Source organism: Lynx rufus, unplaced genomic scaffold, assembly GCF_022079265.1.
Source record: "Lynx rufus isolate CCGP_SWC_20201006 ecotype Redwood Valley unplaced genomic scaffold, mLynRuf1.p SCAF_8, whole genome shotgun sequence".
Classification (NCBI taxonomy): Eukaryota; Metazoa; Chordata; class Mammalia; order Carnivora; family Felidae; genus Lynx; species Lynx rufus.
Genome location: NW_025814896.1, coordinates 125,581,494 through 125,603,318, shown reverse-complemented (window position 1 = coordinate 125,603,318; position 21,825 = coordinate 125,581,494).

Below are 21,825 nucleotides of genomic sequence, written 5' to 3'. Positions count from 1 at the left end.
CATACTTGTTTTTGGAATAACAGAGCACTCACTCTCTCCTCTCTTGTTCTTGTTCTTGTTCTCACTCTCCCTCGCTTGGGCCACGAGCACTCCAATTGTGATGGCCCACAAACAACCTTGCCGAACGAACACAGTGAGAGATCATAGAACATACTGTCGGCCAGAAAAGCGTGTTTTAAACAATGCCCAATTAGAAGCCAAAATCCTGGATGGCCACAATACCATAGCCTGAGGGCCAAATCTCAGGCTCTGCCTTTCCCCCCTACTGGCCTCCCCCAGCCTCTGCCCACTGAGGATTCTTTGTTTCTGACCCCATTCAGGGTGAGACCCACTGTGGGAGAGGAGGGCTCCCCTAAAACACATACAGGTCCCTTGAATCCCTTGAATGCCATGGCGAAGGGTGGTACATTTAAATAAGTTTTTCCTGGCATATTCTGACATGGCTTAGATCAATTACCTCATTTTTCAACAATGAAAAGATTAAACAGTTGTTAAGGGTTATAAAATGATTTAATATGCTATTAAGCGGAGATGTAAACTATCAAAGTTTAAGTTTCCAGAGAGAGACTTAAATATCAATTATATTCGCATCCAATTTGTATGGAGCTTCCCCCACCCCCAACTCCCACTCCCAGAAACCCACATCAGGGGCAGCTCCCCACCACCTGGGGACCCCCCCCCCCACCCGAAGACGGCTGTGAAAATCCAGTTCCTGTATGCTGGTTTCGTGAGAATTTGTCATGGCCAGGGAAACCAGGCTCAGCCCGTTCACAACACTTTTTCCTTGAAATGGAGAACAAAATCAAATTTTGGAGAAATGTTAGGGATATGTATTTGTGCTCAATGATGGGAAAGGCCCATTAAGTACCTTATTTGAAACCAGAGTAGGACTCTAACTTCTGAACCCTCACTGGTTTTCACTCAGTCACTGCTGGCAACATTTCAAAGGGTAATTTTTATTTTCAAATTACCTTGTAAGGCAAAATGAAAAAGTAAAAATTCTTTGCTTCCTCTGTCTCCTCTCCTAGCATTAACTTTTTTAAAATATGGGTTCTCACTTTACTCCCCTAAACGATTCAGCCGAAAACCTGCCGCCCCTCATACTGACATCTCCTGGATTTGCCTAGTGCCTGGTTTACATAATCAGATGGAGTAAAGCATGCATCCTGCCTCAGTTCACCTCTTGGCCCCTGGACAGGTTCCGACGCTGTGGGCCCCATCAAGAGGATGACTCAATAACCCATTTTATCAATTCCAACCGCAAGAGGGAAGTTAAGGCAGACCCTGCTGCATGAGGAGTGCTGGGTCAGTTTTCATAGAACACAGATGTGCTCCCACCTCCCTGTTCACTCCAACTAAAGGAAATCCTACAAGAACGGCACTAGGAGGGCAGGCTCCACAACCTAGATTAGGTGCCTAGATTAGGCACCGCCAGGCCCCCAGCTCCCTTCTTCAGACCCCAGGAAGTCTTTAAAGATGAAGAAGGAATCTGGGGGTGGGAAGCAATGCAACCCTGCTCCTGACAAGAGTGTGGGGGAATCGGCTGAAAGAACACTCGGGAAAATGTTTTGCAGAATGAATATATCCCGCCCCCAGAGTACTGCTGCCCAGTGTCCAGGGAACCAGAAAGCCCCTATCAGGGCGAGATTTGATTGCAATTATTTTAAAAGTGCACATTCCATGCTTTTCAAGGAGAAGCCAGCCTCCCCAAATTAACAGTAAATCAAAACAGTCCAAACACGGACTGATGTCTTCAGAAACAACACTCAGGTTTCTCATGCTACTTAATCGTACTGTATATTTTACCACTTACAAGGGGAGCGTGCCTGGCTGGACGGCCTCTGTAGCACTCACCACAGCAGGACCCTCGCCACATAATTAAGTGGCTTTCAGAGAGAGGCTCACCATTACTCCTGAGACAAATGAAGCAAGTTTCACTGTGAGGATGGCCTTTTTTCCTTCTCCAAGAAGAAAGCCGTGCCTGTGCACAAGGCAAGTACTGAGCTGCCGCATCTGGAAAGGAGAGGCTTTCCACACCCGCTCACATACAAGGACTGAGCTCACAGTCCATTTGTCAAAGCAATGACACCTGAGTCGTCAAGGGTGAGGACACAGGGCTGGTGAGAAGCAGCCTGGTAACTTCCAAGTTTCTCCTTCTTCCTCCTTCCTGATCCAGTCTGCTGCAGATGAGGTTCGACCCCTTCTGACTTGCCTGATTTTCCAACTGTGCTCCCAGACAGCTTGTGATTAGCAGGGAGAGGGGGCTCAGACAGACCTTGAGTCCTTTCCTTATCTACTCAGCCAGCCAGGCCGGTCTGGCCCTCGGTTCCAAAGGATGGGCATGTATCTGGTCAAGATGGGACACTGTCCTGGAAGGACACCAGTGTATCAATCAATCACATCCAGAGCACATCTGCCAGAGGCCAAGGCGGATTCTTATCATTGGAAGGTGCCCTCTTCAGTTCTGAAGAGTGGAGTCCCCTGTGCTGTCCCTGCACCTCACAGGGATGCAATGGTGAGTGGGGACAGCTGCAAGCGTCAACAGAAAGCCATCCTCCAGAACAACAGTCTCCATCCTCCCGGAAAGGTGCCCTGCACACCTCGGAGACATAGGTGAAGTTCCACTGAGGGCAGCACACTGGGAGTTCTGTTAAGGGAAAGCAAAAACTAAGTCAAAACAACCCATATTACGATCTTGAGTGCTTCAGCCAGTTTCTGCCATTTGAAAACCTTCTTCTGGGGTCTGAAAAAAGGCTGGAGTGGGGAGCTGAGGATCCTGGCAGAGGCAGACGCACTGGGGGCTCTACACCTGGGGAGGGGTCCTGGCCAGAGGCCCCCAGCCCCCACCACCACCTGTCCAGAGCACACCTTCAGGCAGAGCACACGAGATCCCTGCTACAGTCTCAGGAGAGAAGCTGGCACCTGCCTCCCACTACAGAGGCCCGGATTTCCTGAGAAGCAGTGGCCCCTCCTCACAAAAGGCATGCAGCAAGGCTGAGCACTCTACTAAAATGAACTGAGCTGATGCGCAGTGTTCATTTGGGGGCAGGTGTTAAAGGATGGGAGAAAACTGAGGCGCTGCTCAAAAGCGAAGCTAGGGGGCGCCTGGAGGCTCAGTCGGTTAAACCACCGCCAGGTCAAGATCTCAGGGTTCACCAGTTCCAGCCCCTTGTCGGGCCCTGTGCTGACAGCTCAGGGCCTGGAACCTGCTTCGGATTCTGTGTCTCCCTCTCTCTCTGCCCCTCCCCTGCTAACGCTCTGTTTCTGTCTCTCTCAAAAACAAATAAACGCTAAAAAGCGGAGCTAGAGAAGATGCCCTGGGCAATGGGTCTCATGCCAGGAGCAGAAGTGACGGCAGCTCTCACCCCACCTGCCTGGCGGGTGTGCACACGGAGCAGCCTCCTGAAAATCGGGGTGACGGAACAGAGGGAGGTAAAGAGGCCCTAGTGCCTGAGTAACCCCCGGGTCATAGTGTCATTTGAAAGGCTCAGTGCCTAACACCCGTCAGCTCCCAGGAAGCACTTTGGGAATCCGCAGGCAGACCTGGGAGCCCTTCTCCTGCCCTCTTTACACACAGGTATCAAAATCCCCAGGGGATTCCCTGTGACGCACCCATATTCCAGACGGGGAGACTGAGGTGAGGGCTGGCGCCGCTAAGAAGCCCTCTCCCCCACTCAGCCATCTCCTTTCTCCCACTTAGCACACGTGCTCGCACGCATGCGCGCGCGCACGCGCGCATGCGCGGCTCTCCGTGAGTGACAGACCCTGACGTGCCCTGGCGGCCAGTCACCTGCACCCTTGGCTTCCGGGAGAGGCCCCGCTCCCTGGCTCCCTGAGTGTTCCCCGGGGTGTGGGGGGAGGAGTGTAAGGGCAGGGTTTGCGGTCTAAATAGTATAAATAACAGGTCACCACACTCAGATCGTCTTGTTCCAGTGTGACCGCAATCCCGTGACCCTTCGTTACTCCTCAAACCAGTCCTGTCATATAATATGTGAACTATGCATAAACAATCTGGGTTATGGTGGGGTTCCTAAAACTAGGAGAATTTCAGCCATAACACTCACATTTTGTTTCTGGAAATTAAAGCCTGGGAACAGTGAAAATAAAGTCCATCGATTTATGAATTGTATTTCTGCACATACTTCAATTCCCAAGGCTTGTGGGGAAACAGAAACGTGATCTTGTTCCTGATGGTGTTGCCCTTGAGAGCAGCAGGCTTGACGCTCCTTGGCTTCCCATTTCATACCAGGAAGCCAGGCTTTCCAAATAAGGTCCCTGCTAAAACCTGAGTGACCTAATACCTCAGGGAACATACCCAAGCAACAGGGACTTGCTAATTGGGATCCGCCCCCCCCCCCCCCACGGTGGCTTCCCAAGAGATGCCGGGAGAGGTAGCCAAGGCTTCAGCAAGGACCCAGTCTTTCAGATGGCCAGGTCTACAACAATCCAGGCCTGGCCATGCTGCATGGGGACTGATTTGTGTGTCTGCCTGTCCCCTGACTGTGACCTTCTGTGGGCTGGGGGCACAGAGCCCCAAAGCCCAGCAAGCTAGAGGCCCAGCCGATGTTTGCTGAATGGTGACTGTGGGAGGTCATGGGGGCAAAGGAGTGCTTTCCGACGACGTGGAGGATGGGCTGAAAGAAACTGGAGAAAATTTCACCAACAAGCTGGGGGTGGAGCCTGGACACGACAGCAGGATTTCAGCAAGGGCAGGAAAGCATGAAGGTGGAGGGAATCTATGGCAAAGCTAAGCGGGCAGGGGTGGGAGTGTGCGGAGGGAAGAGCAGGGGTTCAATGTGATGAGCACTTTGGAGATGAGAAGGGAATCCAGAAGTGGGTGCAGCGGTTAGGATAAGTAAATCCACGGTGATGTTGCCTGTGCCAGAAGGGCTCCAGAAGGTCCTGGAGGGGCAGAAGGGCTCCAGAAGGTCCTGGAGGGGCAGAAGGGCTCCAGAAGGTCCTGGAGGGGCAGAAGGGCTCCAGAAGGTCCTGGAGGGGCAGAAGGGCTCCAGAAGGTCCTGGAGGGGCAGAAGGGCTCCAGAAGGTCCTTTCTCCAGGACAAATCCATCTATCTTTCAAGGCCCTTCTCAAACTCCACCTCCTCCAGGAAGCTTTCCCTGAATTCCCTTCACTCCAATTACTACTGTTCTGCCCAGCCCAGCCACCTTTTGAGGGCCATGACAAGGGGGGGCAAACATCTCATGGGTTCACAGCATCACCACAGTGGACCGCATTCTACTGGGAGAAGGACCACTTCTTCCACTATGGTGTAAGTGTGGCTTACCCCAGGGCGCACCAGGACTGCGGAAGAGACTGCCAATCCTGAGGGAAAACGGCATGGGAGGGGACCGTTCAGCCACCCCAGCACCTACCTACCCAGTTCTCTACCCACCAGGGACTCTGCTCATGTTCCCAGCCTTTGGCCTAGGGACCAGAGCTTCTAGCTCCTTCTTCAAGGCTCCTGGAGAAAGGGGTTCCTGCACCCAGTTCAGAAGGCAGCCCCACCTTCTGCCTCCTCCCAGAAGCCCTTGGCTCCCACTCCATGCCAGCCCTTCTCAGATAAAGACCATAGGCCACCACTCATTGAAGCCAGGCAGGGTGGCCTGCGGCTGGCATCATCATACCCAGTCAGCTCCACTCCCAGGAGACCAACTGGGCCTGGCTGCCAGCACCATCCATCCCCAGGAGCAACCTGTCTGGTCAGAGCAACTGAAACAGCCCTAGCCCTGTGAGCAAACCACTTTTACAGGGGCAGAGCAGAGCTGTGGGACATAGGGATAAGAGGTATTTAAGTCTGATCAGAGCTCAGGTCTTGGTCCTTTCCACTGCAGAGAGAGGTAGGAAGACTGGCTCTCGCCTCTTGGGTTGGGCTTAGGGGTGGATCCGCATAGAGAGCCTCTGTTGTGAAGAAGTCAGAATAGTCCTGGACTTCCAGGATGGCAGCACATACACAGGCTCCAGGGTTCTGCCCTCATTGTAAGGAAAACATATGACATGTTTAATGGATTACTTAGGGGCACTCACATAACAAAAGTATTCTTCACTCGACAAAGTGTCTTCTTCAATAATTAGCAAACTCCTCTCGAACACATAATTGCCCTTGGGAAAACTAAGTGAGACCTTTCCCTAGAATCAATCACATCACTTAGGTGTTAGTCACTCACCTGTTAGTATGAATCAGCTCAATCAGATTGCTTTCCTGTACCTTCTGGTAGAATTCAACTTCCGAAAAGAACGGATTCCGTCAGGGACTGATACAGGGTGGGTCATTTTGGAGCAAGGGGCATATTATGAAGCTGGAAGAATGGGGGAGAGAAAGAGGACTTGTTCAGAAGGCCAAACAAGGAAAAAAAGGAGAGGAGACTGTGATCACATCAGAGGCCCTGCGGGGAAGAATTGAGGATCCAAAAGGGCCTCTCAGACTTGGGCACTGCTTTAGTGTGCTAGAGCCGCCATAACAAAGTACCACAGACCAGCAGCTGAAACAGCAAACATTTATTGTCTCACAGATCTCGAGTCCAGAAGTCTGAGATCAAGGTGTCAGCGAGGCCACTTCTTTCTGGGGACTATGGGGTACAATCTGTTCCAGGCACCTCCCCTAGCTTCTGCTGGTGTGTTGGCAACTTTAGGGACCGTTGGCAACATGGCACTGGTGATGTATCACCCCGACCTCTGCCTTCACCTTGACATGGTGTTCTCTCTGTGTGCTTGTCTATGTGCAAATGTCCCCCTTTTACAAGGACACCTTCATATTGGATTGGGACCCAGACCAGTCCAGTATGACCTCGTCTTAACTGAGTACATCCGCAGTAGCCATATTTTCAAGTAAGGTCACTTCTGAGGTACTGGGAGTTAGGGCATGGACACATGAATTGGTGCAGGGGACAGATTCAACCCATAACAGGCAGCTTTTCTGGGATAGAGCTGGGACAGAAGACAGCTCAACCCTGACTAGCTAAGTGACCTTGAGCAAGACATCCTTCAGTCTGTCATTTACTCATCTGTGGCCCAGGGAAAGTGGGTGACGGTCCCTTTCCACCGGACCCCTGCATGCACAGAGGGTCCACGAGGACAGGCCTGCATTCTGCAGGCACCTGGGCAGTGTCTCAGCAGGACCTCCCCTGAGTAGATCCTGCAGGACCTTCCATCCCTGCTCAAATAATGACATGAGCCAAGTCACCAACGCTCCCAAGCTCCAGGGACAGGGAGCTGGGACACTGCAGGGTACACCACTCATGGGCAAGCCTCTGACACCACGTGGTTGAGACCTCCACAGAGAGCAAGCATTCTATTGAACGAGACCAATAAACTCCTGATGTTGCCTACAAACAGCTTGTGTTTTCAGGGAGCAACATCGCTATCAAAGTGTGATCACAGGAGCTCAAAGTCAGGCCCACCGCCTTGAGCTCACAGCCGGAGGAGGGACCCACCTTCCCGGCCCCTATCTCAGGTCAGCACCCAGTACGCCCTCAAGGAGCCTTAGACTGCGGAAAGGAAGGCCCACTTGTGGGGCGATGGCGACACCTAGTGGCCGTATGGGAAATGACATTCTCAGGCCCCGGGAGCGGGGGTGGGGCGGTGCTGGGCAGGAAAACAGAGGTCTCATGGCTTCGGGCCATGCATAAATATAAGTGGCAGCGTTAGATTTGAGTCCCACATCCTCTAGGCTCCAAGTTGGGACTCCAGATCCTAGGAGAGACAACAAGCACTCCTCTACTTTCACAGAACCAGCTAATAGCCTGCACAGCTATTTAAAAGAAACAAACCATGTATAAAAGTGGGGCAGCTGAGCCCTGAGGTTCAGACCTGTCACGCTGAGTGTGGACAGTGGGGCTGATCTTTCACAGGGTTCTTCCCCTGGGGGAAAACCCACGGCCGGACTCCTGGTGTCTCCAGCAGGCCCAGCATCAGGTGGTGGCGGGAACTCAGTAACGACCTGTGTTCTAGCCCAGGCTCTGCCCAGACGTGTATAAACCGCCCCCCCTCGCCTCACCTGATGCACCTTATCCCTGAAGAGGGGGAGATGATGGAGTTATAGTAAACCACTTCCAAGAACATTGGCAGCTCACATGCTCTCTGAGTCACTATGAGCAACTTACCCTCAAGAGCTTCAGAAGTAACAGAAGCAGGTGCAACTAAATTTAATATTATTTAATTTGACCCAACATATCCAAATATGCTATAATTTTGACACATAGTACAAAAATTATTAATGAGATTATTTTATGTTCTCTCATTGGTACTAACTCTTCAATATCTGGTGTATATATAAATATAACACAGTGTATCTCAATATGGACACTAAATTCCCATCGAAAATACTGGATCTGTATTTAGATTTCATAAACTCTGCAGCTGGAAAAGTAGATTCACATACTTTGTTTTTTTACTTATTTTATAATTTTATTTTTTACAATTTATGTTTTACATTTTTACATCTCCAATTCATTTTCATACCTGATTAGATTCACATATTTTATTACTAGATTATTAGATTTATTAGATTCACAGACTGCATTTGTTGCTCCAAAAATCCTTTAAATTTTTCCAGGAATTAAACCGATTATTTTTTTTACTTAATTCAAACAAAATTTAAAGTTTAATTCTTCAGCAGCAGCAGAAGACATTTCAAGTGTTAAAAGTCACATGTTCTAGTGTCTACCAATTTATCCACTTTAGCTCTAGATCCTTTACTTCTTAAATAAGATCACACTCAGAGACAAAGAACTTAAAAACCCATGTCTTTTGTTCTTGCCCTGTCCAAGAACTCAGTGTGTTTGGGCTTCTTACATATAGGGCTGGCTATAGTGTGTCCCAAGCCCCTTTTTATGACCCACAAGTATGAGCAGCAATCAAGAATCAAGCATAAAGAAAAGTATTCAGAGACCAGGAAAGAAAACATAGTGCAAATTCTGAGCAAGAAGCCGCTATCCCAAAGAGTCCGTACTCGTAAAGAATTAAGGTAAAGCCTGTCTGCTCATCTCACAGACTCAAGGGACCCATCCAGCTGCCACTGTGGTATTCAGACACAGTGTTCTGTGAGGGAACAGAGGCCCATCTGGAAGAGTAAAACTTGTCCAGACCACAGATGATTCTGAGCGGGACTGGAGCCTAGCTTCTTGTATGTTCTGACCTAACATGTGAGATAACATCACCAACTCCATTTCCTACAGTGTGAGCTTTCCCTAGAAGGCCAGGTCCTTTGCCACAGGGCACCCAAGGGCAAATGTCCCAGCCAGTCTCTCCCTGGACCTGACCCTCAGCAAGTCCTGCCACCCACACTATTCTCATCTGTAAAATGAAGGATGTGTTAATTTCCTCGGGCTGCTGTAACGAAGTACCACAAACTTGGTGGCCTAAGACAACAGAAACTTATTCTGTCACAGTTCTGGAGGTCAGAAATCTGAAATCAAGGTGTTGGGAGGGCTGCATTCCGGAGGCTCCTGGGGATAATCCTCCTGGCCTCCTCCAGCTTCTGCTGGCTCCTGGCACACCTTAGCTGTGGCCGTATCACTCCATTCTCTGCCCCTGACTGCAGGTGGCCTTCTCTTCCCTGTCTCTGGATTTTAAGATTTTTTTTTTTCAACGTTTATTTATTTTTGGGACAGAGAGAGACAGAGCATGAATGGGGGAGGGGCAGAGAGAGAGGGAGACACAGAATCGGAAGCAGGCTCCAGGCTCTGAGCCATCAGCCCAGAGCCCGACGCGGGGCTCGAACTCACGGACCGCGAGATCGTGACCTGGCTGAAGTCGGGCGCTTAACCGACTGCGCCACCCAGGCGCCCCTCTGTCTCTGGATTTTAAAAAAATCCAACTTGGGGCGCCTGGGTGGCTCAGTCGGTTAAGCGGCCGACTTCGGCTCAGGTCACGATCTCGCGGTCCATGAGCTCGAGCCCCGTGTCGGGCTCTGTGCTGACAGCTCAGAGCCTGGAGCCTGTTTCAGATTCTGTGTCTCCCTCTCTCTGACCCTCCCCCGTTCATGCTCTGTCTCTCTCTGTCTCAAAAATAAATAAACGTTAAAAAAAAAATCCAACTTGTGTTTGGATTTGGGGTCCACCCAAATAATCCAGGATAATCTCCTCATCTCAAAATCCTTACCTTACTTACATTTGTAAAGATTCTCCTTCCAACTAAGGTCACATTCATGGGATCTGCAGGTTAGGTCATAGACATATCTTTTGGGGAGCTGCCTGGACCAAATGAACTCCAGACCTCAGCTCTAAAAGTCTCTGACACAGAATGCCAAAGGGCAGCTATTTCTATTACATAAAGAATGCATCCCGGTAGGTAAGAATATCAACATCCCAAGAGCTAAATGGACGATTTTTACATACAATTGGAAGATGCTCTAATTAGTAAACAGACACACAGGGATGTTCTGCTTTCCAGTGTCAGAAAAACTGCAAACTAAGATGAACCTTCGATCTGATGGTCTAAGAAAACTTAAACCCAGTGCTGGCGAGGGTGCGATGAACCTGGCAATTAATACACAGACTCCCCTTTCTTCCCAGGGACGGGATCGCTGTAGGCACTTATTAAATGGAATTGCTCATGGATGTGTAAATTCGCAAAACTCTTTGGGGGAGTGGGGAATTGTGGCAACGTACTCCAAGAACCTTGAAAATAAATAATTGGCTAAAAATGCCACTGTGAATTCATCTTAAGGAAAGCATCCTTACGAGCAAATGTTTCTCTCCACCTTATTTATATATAACATCTAAACACTGCAAACTCAAAAAGAGGCACAGTTTTGCACAAACACCCTGTAGCCGTGAAAGCAATAATAAAACCAGGAAAACAGATAAGATGGAGTAAATAAATCAGGATCACTGTGGAGGAGGAAGGGGAGGCTTCTGGAAAGTAAGCAGTGTTTTATCGTGGGTAATCCGGAGCGTGATGTGTTTGCTTTACAATTGTCTTAAACTGTGCGTTTATTGCATGCATTTTTACACTTATGTCATGTTTTACAATAGATGTATGGATGGCGAGAGAGAGAGAGAGAGAGAGAGAGAGAGAGATTATTTTTTTTCTTTTTAAAAGGTAGATTCAAGAACTGTTAGGACACACCAACTGCCCCAGAAGCACGAACCCCATCTGGGGCAGAGCCTCGAAGGGCCCCCAGAACCGCTACATGATTCACTGTAGCTATTTCTTCCCCGAACTTCCATGAAGTCTGTGGCCCTTGACACAACACGGTCCTGATGAGGATGAACGGAAGGAAGTCCCTAGGTCTTAGGTCCTTATAAGTAAAAATGGTCTGCAGCCCACCAGCGCACCTGGAGCCGACCCCCTGCAGGTGGCCCACCCTCCCACCTGGATGGCCTGGATGGCCCCGCCCAAGTCACCATTGCTCTCAGGGCAAGTGCCCGCCCCACCACCCCCCTGCTCCCCTGCCCCAGGCTCACTATTGCTGCTCCTATTCTCACCAGGGCTCTGGCGGGGGGGCACGCAAGCCAGCCTCTCACTGCCCCCAGGTCCAACAACGATGGGATGGAAGTGCCCTTGCGAAGTTTCCACGCGGGTAGCCACGAGGGGACGCTCTCACAGGATCTTCCCAGGCTTCCTGGAGAGCAGCTGAGTGGCCAGGATCTTCTGTATGCATCTACCCCAAGCTTTCTGAAAAGCAAAACCTTCCACCTAGAGCTTGTGGATGAGAAGGGAAGAGCTCTTGTGGGTTCTTAGAGCCAGCTGTACCCAAGGCAGCCTCCTGTCCCCCGCTTCAGCAGAGTTCTCTGCCCCCAACCAACTGGGCCAGACTGGCATGGCAAGGGGGAGGTGGGACGGCGAATAAAGGGCCCCCACCGCAACCCACCTTTCAGCTGGGCAGCACCTGTCCTTCCATCCATCTGCCCACCCCCCATTCAGGAGAGAGGCTGGGCCACCTGCAGGGAATCTGCTCCCCAGGATCCCCAGCCTGGAGTGTTGCCCTAAGTGATCCTGGTACCAGGGGTGTTGAGGGCTGCCACATTCCCCCATGCTGGAAGGTGACCCTACTTCTCCCATTTCAGACCCCTCTGGGGGGCTGCTCTCCCCCCAGAGGCCCAGCTGTCCTCCCGCTGTGTCTGTGTGCTGTGTGAACACACCCGGGGAAACCCTGTGTTCCCGGCCTCTGTGCTGGGCTCTCACACGATCGACCAGCTGAGGGGACTTCCGAGGGGCTCTCGTTCAACTGCCCCAAGAAACAGGAGCCCAAGTCCCAAACTCAAACAATAGCCAAGGCGAGTCCCACATAACAACGTGGAAGAACACCCAGGCCCTGCCCTTGTTGCTGAGGACGTCTGGGGAATCCGGCATTCCCTCCTGGGCACGTTCTGCCTCAGCTCCACACAGGCTGTTTTCCCAGCTGCAGAGTCCTCTTGTGTTTTAAGAGCAGAGAGCATGCATGGCTCCATCTTCGCCCTGACGGGGCTGCCTTAATGGGCCCAGCAGCTCTGTAGGATGCACCAAGAAAAGTTGGGTCCCACCTCTAGTGGCTGTGACTTACACAGCCCCAAGACCGCTACAGGAGTTCAGGTGAGGCAGCCCACAGGAGGCTGGCACTCAGGTGAGGCTTAGGGGTGCTGATCTTCTAGGTGACAGCGATCGAGGTGGGATGGCAAAGCCGTTGGCCTGGCTGCAACGTAAGGGGGGATGGGAAGCCCGACCGGAGCCCCAGCATGGCCTGGAGGTGGGGTCTGGGGATTTGAGGACACAGGGAGCTGCTGGCAGTTCTTAAACAGAGCAGGTGAGATTAGAAATTAGATCCTTTTTTTAAAGTAATCTCTATGCCCAATGTGGGGCTCAAACTCACGACCCCGAGATCAAGAGTCACCGGCTCTACTGACTGAGCCAGTCAGGCAGCCAGAAATTAGATCTTTATTTCTTGTCAGCTCATTTATTTGAGAGCGAGAGAAAGCACAAGTGGGGGAGGAACAGAGAGAGAGGAGAGAGGGAGGGAGAGAGCAAGAATCCAAAGCAGGCTCTGCACCACCAACACAGAGCCCAACACAGGGCTCAAACTCACAAACCATGAGATCATGACCTGAGCTGAAGTCAGACGCTTAACGACTGAGCCACCTGGGTGCCCCCAGAAATTAGATCTTTAAATCCTGAGCCTTTTCTGTGCTTCTCTACCTGCTCTGTTCTATCGTATGTTCCTTCCCTGCACACTCCCGCCTGTCTATCTACTAACAAGACACTAGGACCCCAGTCGCACGAACACATGTAGGACTTGGTCAGACCTCTCTACTCAACTCTCACCAAGTCTTCCCTGACCCTGGGACTTAAGTGCTTTCTTACTCTTCTTGAACATTGATAAATGATTCTCACTCACTGAACATAAAAGTGTGGGTTTGTAGAACCTGGTGATGCGACCATTTTACATGAACCCCAAGGGAAATTCTGAGAAGAGAACTACGTGGAGGTGAGCAGAGCAGAGTGGGGTACAGTAGCTCAAGTGCCAGCCAGAATGCCGTGTCTCCAGGGACTGAAATTACTTCATTCATTCCATGGAATGAATATGATATTTCCATGGAACAGAGTCCCTAAGTATTTAGGCCTGATCAGCCATGAACTAGATCTTTTCCTGGAAGCAACCGTTGATTGTGTTAGAAGAGAAGAGAGTAGGGGCGCCTGGGTGGCGCAGTCGGTTAAGCGTCCGACTTCAGCCAGGTCACGATCTCGCGGTCCGTGAGTTCGAGCCCCGCGTCGGGCTCTGGGCTGATGGCTCAGAGCCTGGAGCCTGTTTCCGATTCTGTGTCTCCCTCTCTCTCTGCCCCTCCCCCGTTCATGCTCTGTCTCTCTCTGTCGCAAAAATAAATAAACGTTGAAAAAAAAAATTTTTTTAAAAAAAAAAGAAGAAAAGAGAGTATTTAAGGTGAAGGGTCACAGGCCTACTAGCGCTGTATGCAATCTCTACCCATCAGGTGGCTTCCTACTGTTCCCTTGGGCACAAAAGTAGTGTCAAAGCTGGTGCCCCAACCAGGCCCTCCTCCCTTAGGATGTCTCGGGAGAATCTAGGTCCCAACAGAAAAGGCCATTCACATGAATGAACTGTCACATTGGGCAGATTTCCTACTCTGGAAGATGTAACAGGATCATTGTAGGCATTTTCTGGGCAAGGTCCAGGGAATGTGAGTGAACTGCAGACCCTGCAGAGGAGGTGACCCAAAGGAGAGGCCAAATGCACATGACTGTGGGCAAGGGAGGCTCATGAGGTACACAGATAGGCTCTCTGAGCCTTGAAGGGTGGATGCTGTTTGGGCAGAGATGGAAGAAGAACATACTTGTGTGTATCTACCATATAAAGAACTCTACTGGGTGTCAAGTGTCTATGAAGAGCTATGTGTCCATGGCCTCTGAAGCTCAGGACCCAGAGCAGTGGATGTCAGAGCACTGGCCAGCTGCACTCTCAGAGGGAGGACCAATGACCGGCTGGGCAATCCTCGTCCAGCTTGGTTTAATCTACTTACCTCTTTCCAATACAAGATATAGATGGCCCCACTTCAGAGGGCACGTTCAAAACCCAGATGTAAACCACATCACTTCTCCTGTGGTCTTCTGAAATCCTGGAGAAGGGAGCCACACCTATTTCACCTTGCCCACCTGGGAGGTCCTCACCTTTACCAGTCTTCCCTCCAATTAGGAAACTGCCATTTGGGCCAGAAAGTTCCACATGCAGGCCACTTTCACCAGACCTCTCCTCTGAGCTCTGCTCAAGCTAGGGTAGCAAGAGCTGCAGAGTGTAGCTGTGCAGCTCATATAGGATATAGGACTCCAAGTGTGGCCCTGTGCCCAGTATTCCCTAGGGGGGATTACAGTCACAAGTTTTAGGCTATATAGTGCTCTGCCTCATTGACTTACTAAAACATCTAGTAGTTGCCTTGAGTTTGAAAGAAGTGGGAGAAGTGGGCATCACCACCTCTTTAGGAAGAACACATATGGGCTCATACTCACTTGATGTGAGTAACCAGTGCCCATTTCCTGCCTTGCGTTCAGCTTTTAGCTCTTAAATCCAATGACACGGTCAACACCACTTCTGTCTGCCAGTCTCTGGAAGCTGTTACAAGCTATGGCAGATGGGGTGTGAGCCCCTGCTGGGAGGAAGATGGTACTGGTGAGCAGTGCGGCCAAACTGGGCTACAGCTCCAAGGACACTCAAGCCTTCCTGAAATGCCCTACTCCAGGAATGAGTCTGGAGTAACCTGGGTGAGCTTCCTCTGACCCTCGCGGAGCAAGGGAGGGGATAGTTCTGGAAAAGACTTTGTAGTTGGCTTTTGAGAGCTCTGAGTGCATAGAACTCAGGAACCTCACTTCTCCCAACCCCAATTCTCTACTACCAGTTCCCCCTGAGGGGCTTTAGGAGAAAGCAAATGCATGTTGAGCACCAAGATGCACCCTTGAAATTGATTCTCCTTCCTCTGCCCCCACGGTTCTGCAAGACAAGCAGAAGCTGTGGTGGCACTGGACTAAGAGGGGCTTCATCACGTAGCTGGTGTGGGGTGCAGCTGGCACCAGAGCCCCCACCCCGATTCCCCACTGGCATTTCAGAACCCAGGGCTGAGCATGGATTTCTCACAGATTGCCATGTCCCCACCTCCAGCTCTCCTACAGATTTCCCACAAGATAAATCCTCTTTGTTAAGACCAAACCCTATCACTTGAGGGCCCTCTCACTAGCGTTAGTGGGAGAAGGAAGACCAAAGAGCATGATGACAAATGAATACTTAACACCTTAGCCTCAGAGGGCCAGGACTAGATAATAAACAAGAATGACCCTAACCTGAGTCTGCTGTACCCATTCTGCACATTCCACAGAGCTACCTGGGCTACTAGCACTGCAATCTTGAGAACCAGTGTGTGACCATCCCAGTGACTGGCTTGTTCTGCTATGGGGAGCTCTACCTGGACCTGAGTCCTGGGCTGGGACCTCAGGCCTCCTGAGGAATAACTCCCCGTGTCTGCTGTTGACAGTACAACGCTTTTCCCCAGGGGTGCTATGGGTGAGTCCTGAGAGCGGTTGAGCTGGTGGGCCAAAGAGGGCAAGGAGAAGGTGTGCCGGCAGGGTCTGGGGCCATCAATCATAAAAGGATGTATTGGCAGGCCACAAGGCAGTCGCCAGAATCTGAAGCATGTGTCCAAGCAGCAAGGTGCAGGCTTGAACCATCTCTGGGTGCTCTCATGAAGAGAGCGTCCTGTGTCTCTAAGATAAGCCAGGGTCGGGATCATGAGGAATGGCCTGTGTTTGGGTGCATGGTGTGCCATTCTAACCCCTAGAACTAGAAGTGGCTTCTAGATCCTGGACCCCTCAGACAAGCAGGCAACTCTTGGAAGCTCTGGGCCCAATGAGCATAATCTGCTCTTGTGGTGAGAACTTCTGGGTCTCCCTCTGAAGAAGAAGCTGGACCCAGCTGTGGTCCAGGATCTTTTCCTCCAGAGGATGCAGGCCCAATTTGAGGCGGCTCTGAAGAAAGCAGATACACTAGAGACCCTAGAAGCCTTCTCTATGGAGTATGTCTATCCCTCTTCAGACCTCATTCTTAAGTAGATAGGCCTCTGGCTCTCCACTCATGTGGCCTCCTGCTTGGTGTTTCAAGAGGACTCCTTGGCCTCCAACATCATTGTGTCCTGTTAGATCCATGATCTTCACACTGCCTGTTCCATCTTCCAACACTGTCTTCAGAACCATTGCTTGCTCACCTTCATAAGCCACAGCATCAGCTTTCATGCTGGATGAAGAATGTTTTGAGCATCTGCCTTGGTGGAATCTGTTTGCAGACTCACTGGTCTCTCTGCCCCACTGATGAAGATGAACTAGACCATCACATCTCAAACTCACTTTACATCACTTCCATACCTTCTTTGTGAAAAGTACCCCCCTCTCTTCCTAGGTGAATTCTCAAATTCTGCCTCTTCCACAAATTTTTCCTCTTCCTTCCCTCACTCCCAACTCTTTTCCCTTTTAACTCTTGTAATCACAGAGTCACAGCCATATTCTACCTTGGTTGATTATTTGTCCTTAATTGTTTATCATTATTTTCCCTTTCATATGGATTTCTTTGAAGGTAGGGCCATGATCTCTGCCTCTGATAACATTTAGCCTTGGCATTCCACTCCTAAAATGTGTGTGGAAATGAGTCAAGTGCCTTGTTTGTTCACCAAACTCAAGGGCCTAAGGATACAACCTAAATCAGTATGCCTGAGGTCAGTTGTGATAAGACTTCAGGTAGGGAGCCAATCCTATATGACAGCAGCAAAGAGGTTCAGTCCAGATCTTGTCCACACAGTCCCAGATAAAGTGGGAAAGGCCTTGGTCAGAGCATGGTTGGGGAGCAGAAATGGCCATGGGAACTAGTGTGTTTCCCCAACAGGAATGTGGCCATCTCCACTATGATGGCCTCTGACTCTTCCACTGACATGAGCAAGGGCACACTGAAGGACCACACCTGCAAACCAAGAGAGTCTAGCAGAAACCAAGCCTTCTTCCAGTTCATATCACTGTTACAGTATCTCTGTGGAGGTAAGGCAAGGGTCACCTGCTCTTTCCAGTTCTTGGAACAGCTTAGATGGTATTCCTTCTCAGTCCCATGTTCTCAGTATACCCTAACACCTTGTATTATTTACTGTGAAGGTGACTTTTTGTTTTATATGAAAATGAAGTCATCTATGAGAAGAAAGCTCTTAATGTAAAGGGATGGCCCACAATACCAGAGACCCTCACTACAGGTAAGATGGCCACTCTCTGCATGAAGGTCAGTAGTATCCCTAAGCTTAGCCCCACTGTTATCCCCACCTCCATCTAAAGCGAATCCCACCTGATTATGGAAGGGAACACTGAAGAAGAGTTTGTGGAAGGAACTCAAAATGTCAGAATGCTTTAGATTCCATGGTTGATTTTCTTTTTATTTTTCAGCTATTATTTTATCTTATTTCCTCATCAGATACTTATTCATGTTGGAGGTATAATGTAAATTGGAAAAATATTGAGTGACCCTCTCCTTTAGAAGAGTAAGTGATGTTGCTAAAAACAAATTATCACATGACTAGATCATGATCCATCAAGAATATAGCCAATCACCCAATGGAAAAGACCAGTAGAATAAATCTCTGCAGTAAGCTGTCTGTACTGGGCTCAAACCCCAACTCTGTCATCTTTGTCATTTATAAGCTGAGACCTTGGTGACATCTCTAACCCTGTATGGTCCTCAGGTCCCCCTGACCATGAAGCGAGTTACCTTGAGTCCTCTTTTGTTCTGCAATTCCATAAACCAAAGAACTTGCTCTTGGTTTCACTCTCATCCTAGATTAATGCTATTCTGCTACTACTCAGTTAAAGAAACACTAACCCAAGTGGGCAGGCATGAGGACAGGCCAAGGATGAAAACTGTTCTGCCACCAGGGGATGGCTCAGTGGGGTTGCAGTCCCAGATCAGAGGTCAGTGGATGGCTGGAGGACTGAGGTAGAACTTCCCTTGAGCATTTCCACCCAGTTGCCCTTGGTTTGACACTCATTCAGCAGGGCCCAGGAGGGACCAACAGACACTGGAGATCCACACAAGAGTAGCCAAAGGTAATGGTATTCTGGAGGCAAGATGGCAGAAAAAGAAAGTTCTCCATGAATATACCAAATGCTTCCCTTCCTAGGATGAGTCCTTCACCAAGTTCTACAGTGGGGAAATGACACCATGAGTCAGCCACTGGAGTTGGTATTCTTTGAGGTGGAACTAATGAACTTTGTGGATGCCATGGCAGAATTACTCCTGGACAAGTGCTGTCAGTGTCACCAGAATTTGACAGGAGCCCCAAGTGGAGCATCATTGTAAATGGGCAACACACTCACCTAAAAGCTGAGGGGAGCAGAACCAGAAAGCCAATCCTAATGGATATGATAGCCCAAGATTCCGTAAGGACATGTCATGTGTCAGAGCAAGACCCTCAATCTTCCAGTGAATCTCAGTGCCACCTGAGCCTACCAAAAGACCTATCCATTCCTTCTGAGCAATTTCTCAATCAAGATCTTCCCCTGACTTCCAAGTAGTTCCCTCCAGCCCCGTGCAGGCTTCCTTGAGTGAAAAGAAGGGGCCAGGATGGACTGAAGGCAAATGCTGATGGATGCAAGATTTCTCCAGAGTGCCCCACACCTTGTCTCCAAATTCTTCCTGGCAGCTGCAGAGAGTAACCTGTTGGAGGTAGACTTTTACCCTCTTTCCCAGAGTGAGAGTCCTACACCCCTCCTTGGTCAGGAGGCTGGTGGTAAAGCATGTGGCATCTGGACCCAGAAAGGGGAATTCTGGGAAAACCACAAAGGGCCAACCAAGAATCTAGACTCCCAGTTATATGGACAGTTTGGTAACACTGAGGAAAGTCCCTGTGGAGCCCCAGGTCCCGTGTACTTTCTAGGTTTTCTGTAAGAGATCTGGCTCACACATACTGCTTGTGATTTGGCATCAATGTCCAGAGGTCAGGTCCAACAGATGGTAGGTAACTAGTAACTAGGATTAAGCATGGTGGGAGGCAGTCTGCCATAAGTTGGACTTCTAGGAGATCTGCTTACCCAGCTACTACCTGTGTGACCTGGAACAGTCATTTCTCCACTTTGAACCTTACCACCTCCTTCTGCAAAATAGTAACTTGAACCTCATTAAGGTTACTGAAGACTTTAGAAGTGTTGGTAAAGCATTCAATACATTGACTTTCTGTTAGGGAGTCTCCACTGTTCTTCACTCTTGTTCTCACGTATGTCTACACTGCCTGGCCCCAGTCTGCCTATACCTGAACCCTATGGGGCATTTTCCGGGCCAGTGCTCTCCTCGGGGGAGAAGAAGAGGTGAGAGCAAAGCCCTCTCATGTTGTACAGTGGTGACACTGAGAAGTTCTGTCCACAGTCCTCCCACAAACATCTCCCCCTCTCCCTTCCATCCTCCCAGATGAGCCCAACCTTCTGACAGCTGTCTCGAGCCCTGACTGAACTCTGAACTAACCTTTCTTCAGAGCTCTCTGAATAGTACTCTGCATCAATGCTGCATCTGCGCAGGCCCATTTTGTTCTATCAGCCCAAGGAACTCCTGCTTGAAGGGGGCTTGCATGCTGATCCGGGTGAGTTCTAAAGACTCTTTGGCCAAAACCACTTGGCTCGCACCCATCAAGCTTGTCTAGTGTCTGGCTATGCTGATTTTCAGGCATTTTATGAGACGTTTAACAAGTCTGGTTATCCATCTAGGAGAAGGAAGTCCTGCAAGAAAGTCCACATGAGTCCAAAATCTCAGTCTTCCTGCCTCAGTGACAGCCCCACCCCACATCCACCTTGAACTCAGGCCAGGAAAATGTACTTGACTATCCATCCTGGGTTCAGTGACTGTGGGGGCAATGTGCCTGCTAGCCAGATGGTCAAGATCTGAGGGGGAGACTTTAGAAAGCATGTCACCTGAGACCCCTGCCAACCCTGAGACCCTGTCTTTTGCCTCTTCACAGAGCAGCACCCAAAAGTCCTGGCCGTGGTCCTGGCTGGCTATCTGCTTCCTCATCACAGTGGTGGCCACTGTGCTGAACCTATCCAAGATGGCCTGTAAGTCATTCCATGGATGACAACTGATTTTAAGTATGATAAACATATTTATCCAAGCACACAGTGGCCCCGCTACACCATAGGGATCTTGCCTCCTTCCTTAACAAAGGAGAGCTCTCCGTGCTCCATAGCAGAGGCCCTCCAAGTGGGGCTCATGGCCTAGAGGCCATCAGCAGGGGAGAGAACTGCCCAGGAAACATAGCTTCCGATGAGAGTTTTCAGCAGCTTGGTCAGCCTGACCCCACTTTCTCATGACTCTGCCCACCTGTGAGGGACAGTCATGTCCTATAGAGACTACTTATAAGTCCAACTATCCCACTGTTCCACACGAGTGTTTGCCAGGGGTGCCCACACGACCATCCTCAACCCCTAGGGTCAATATTTAACTCAACTCTGGGAGTTCACGGCACACAGTCTAGCTCTGGAGATTACCTTTGGCATGGCTCTCGCTTCCTGAACATGTGATCTGGTGCCTGAAATGTGGGCCTATTGTTTCTGGGGCCCTTGCTGGCCAGGTCCTGGAGCAGTCTCAGAAGAGAGTGGTAAGAACGTCTCTCTGGGGCCCATTCCAGAGCTTGTCCCACTTCCAGATGATGCTGTAATGGACTGAGCCCTCAACCCGGCCCCCACTCTGCTTCCTGGCCCACGTAACTTTCTCAGGAGGGCAATGTTTCTCACTGTAAAAATGGGTGGTCCATCTTGTTAACCCAGCTGAGCATCATGTGTTGGTTAGCTATAAGGGCCAAGGTGGGATGGCTGGGGGGCAGCTCTTAGCCTTGGCGATTAAGAGCCCTGGCCTCAGAAGTCCCTACTGGGGCTGCAACCCCTGCTGGGCCATAAGGGCTTTAAGAGGCTGGCTTCTCCCTGGTGAGGACCTCAGGCCCCCAGGTCATGATCAAAGTTTTAGAAACACCAAAAGCATCGAAGAAGAGGAAGAAGACAGTTTAAGTACAAATATTAGTTTATATAAAGGAGATTCTTACAGGGGCCCTAAGAAGACAGGATTTGCATGTGGTCACTAACACTTGAAGTGCTTTGAAAAGCAAAAGGCCCTAAGTAGCGGGGATAAACTGACAGGTATAAGAACTCAGAGAAGGGAGAAGAGCTCTGAGGAGCACGAGAAAGGCTTCAGCAAAGAAGTAGTAATCCAGAGCCTTCTCGAGGGCGGGGGGGGGGGGGGGGGGAAGGGGGCTCTAAGCCTGAGGAGGGCCAGGTGAAGCACACCCTGCTCCTGGTGTGTGGACGGTGGCCATGACCCAAGGCTGTTGCAGCCAGACTGCTGGG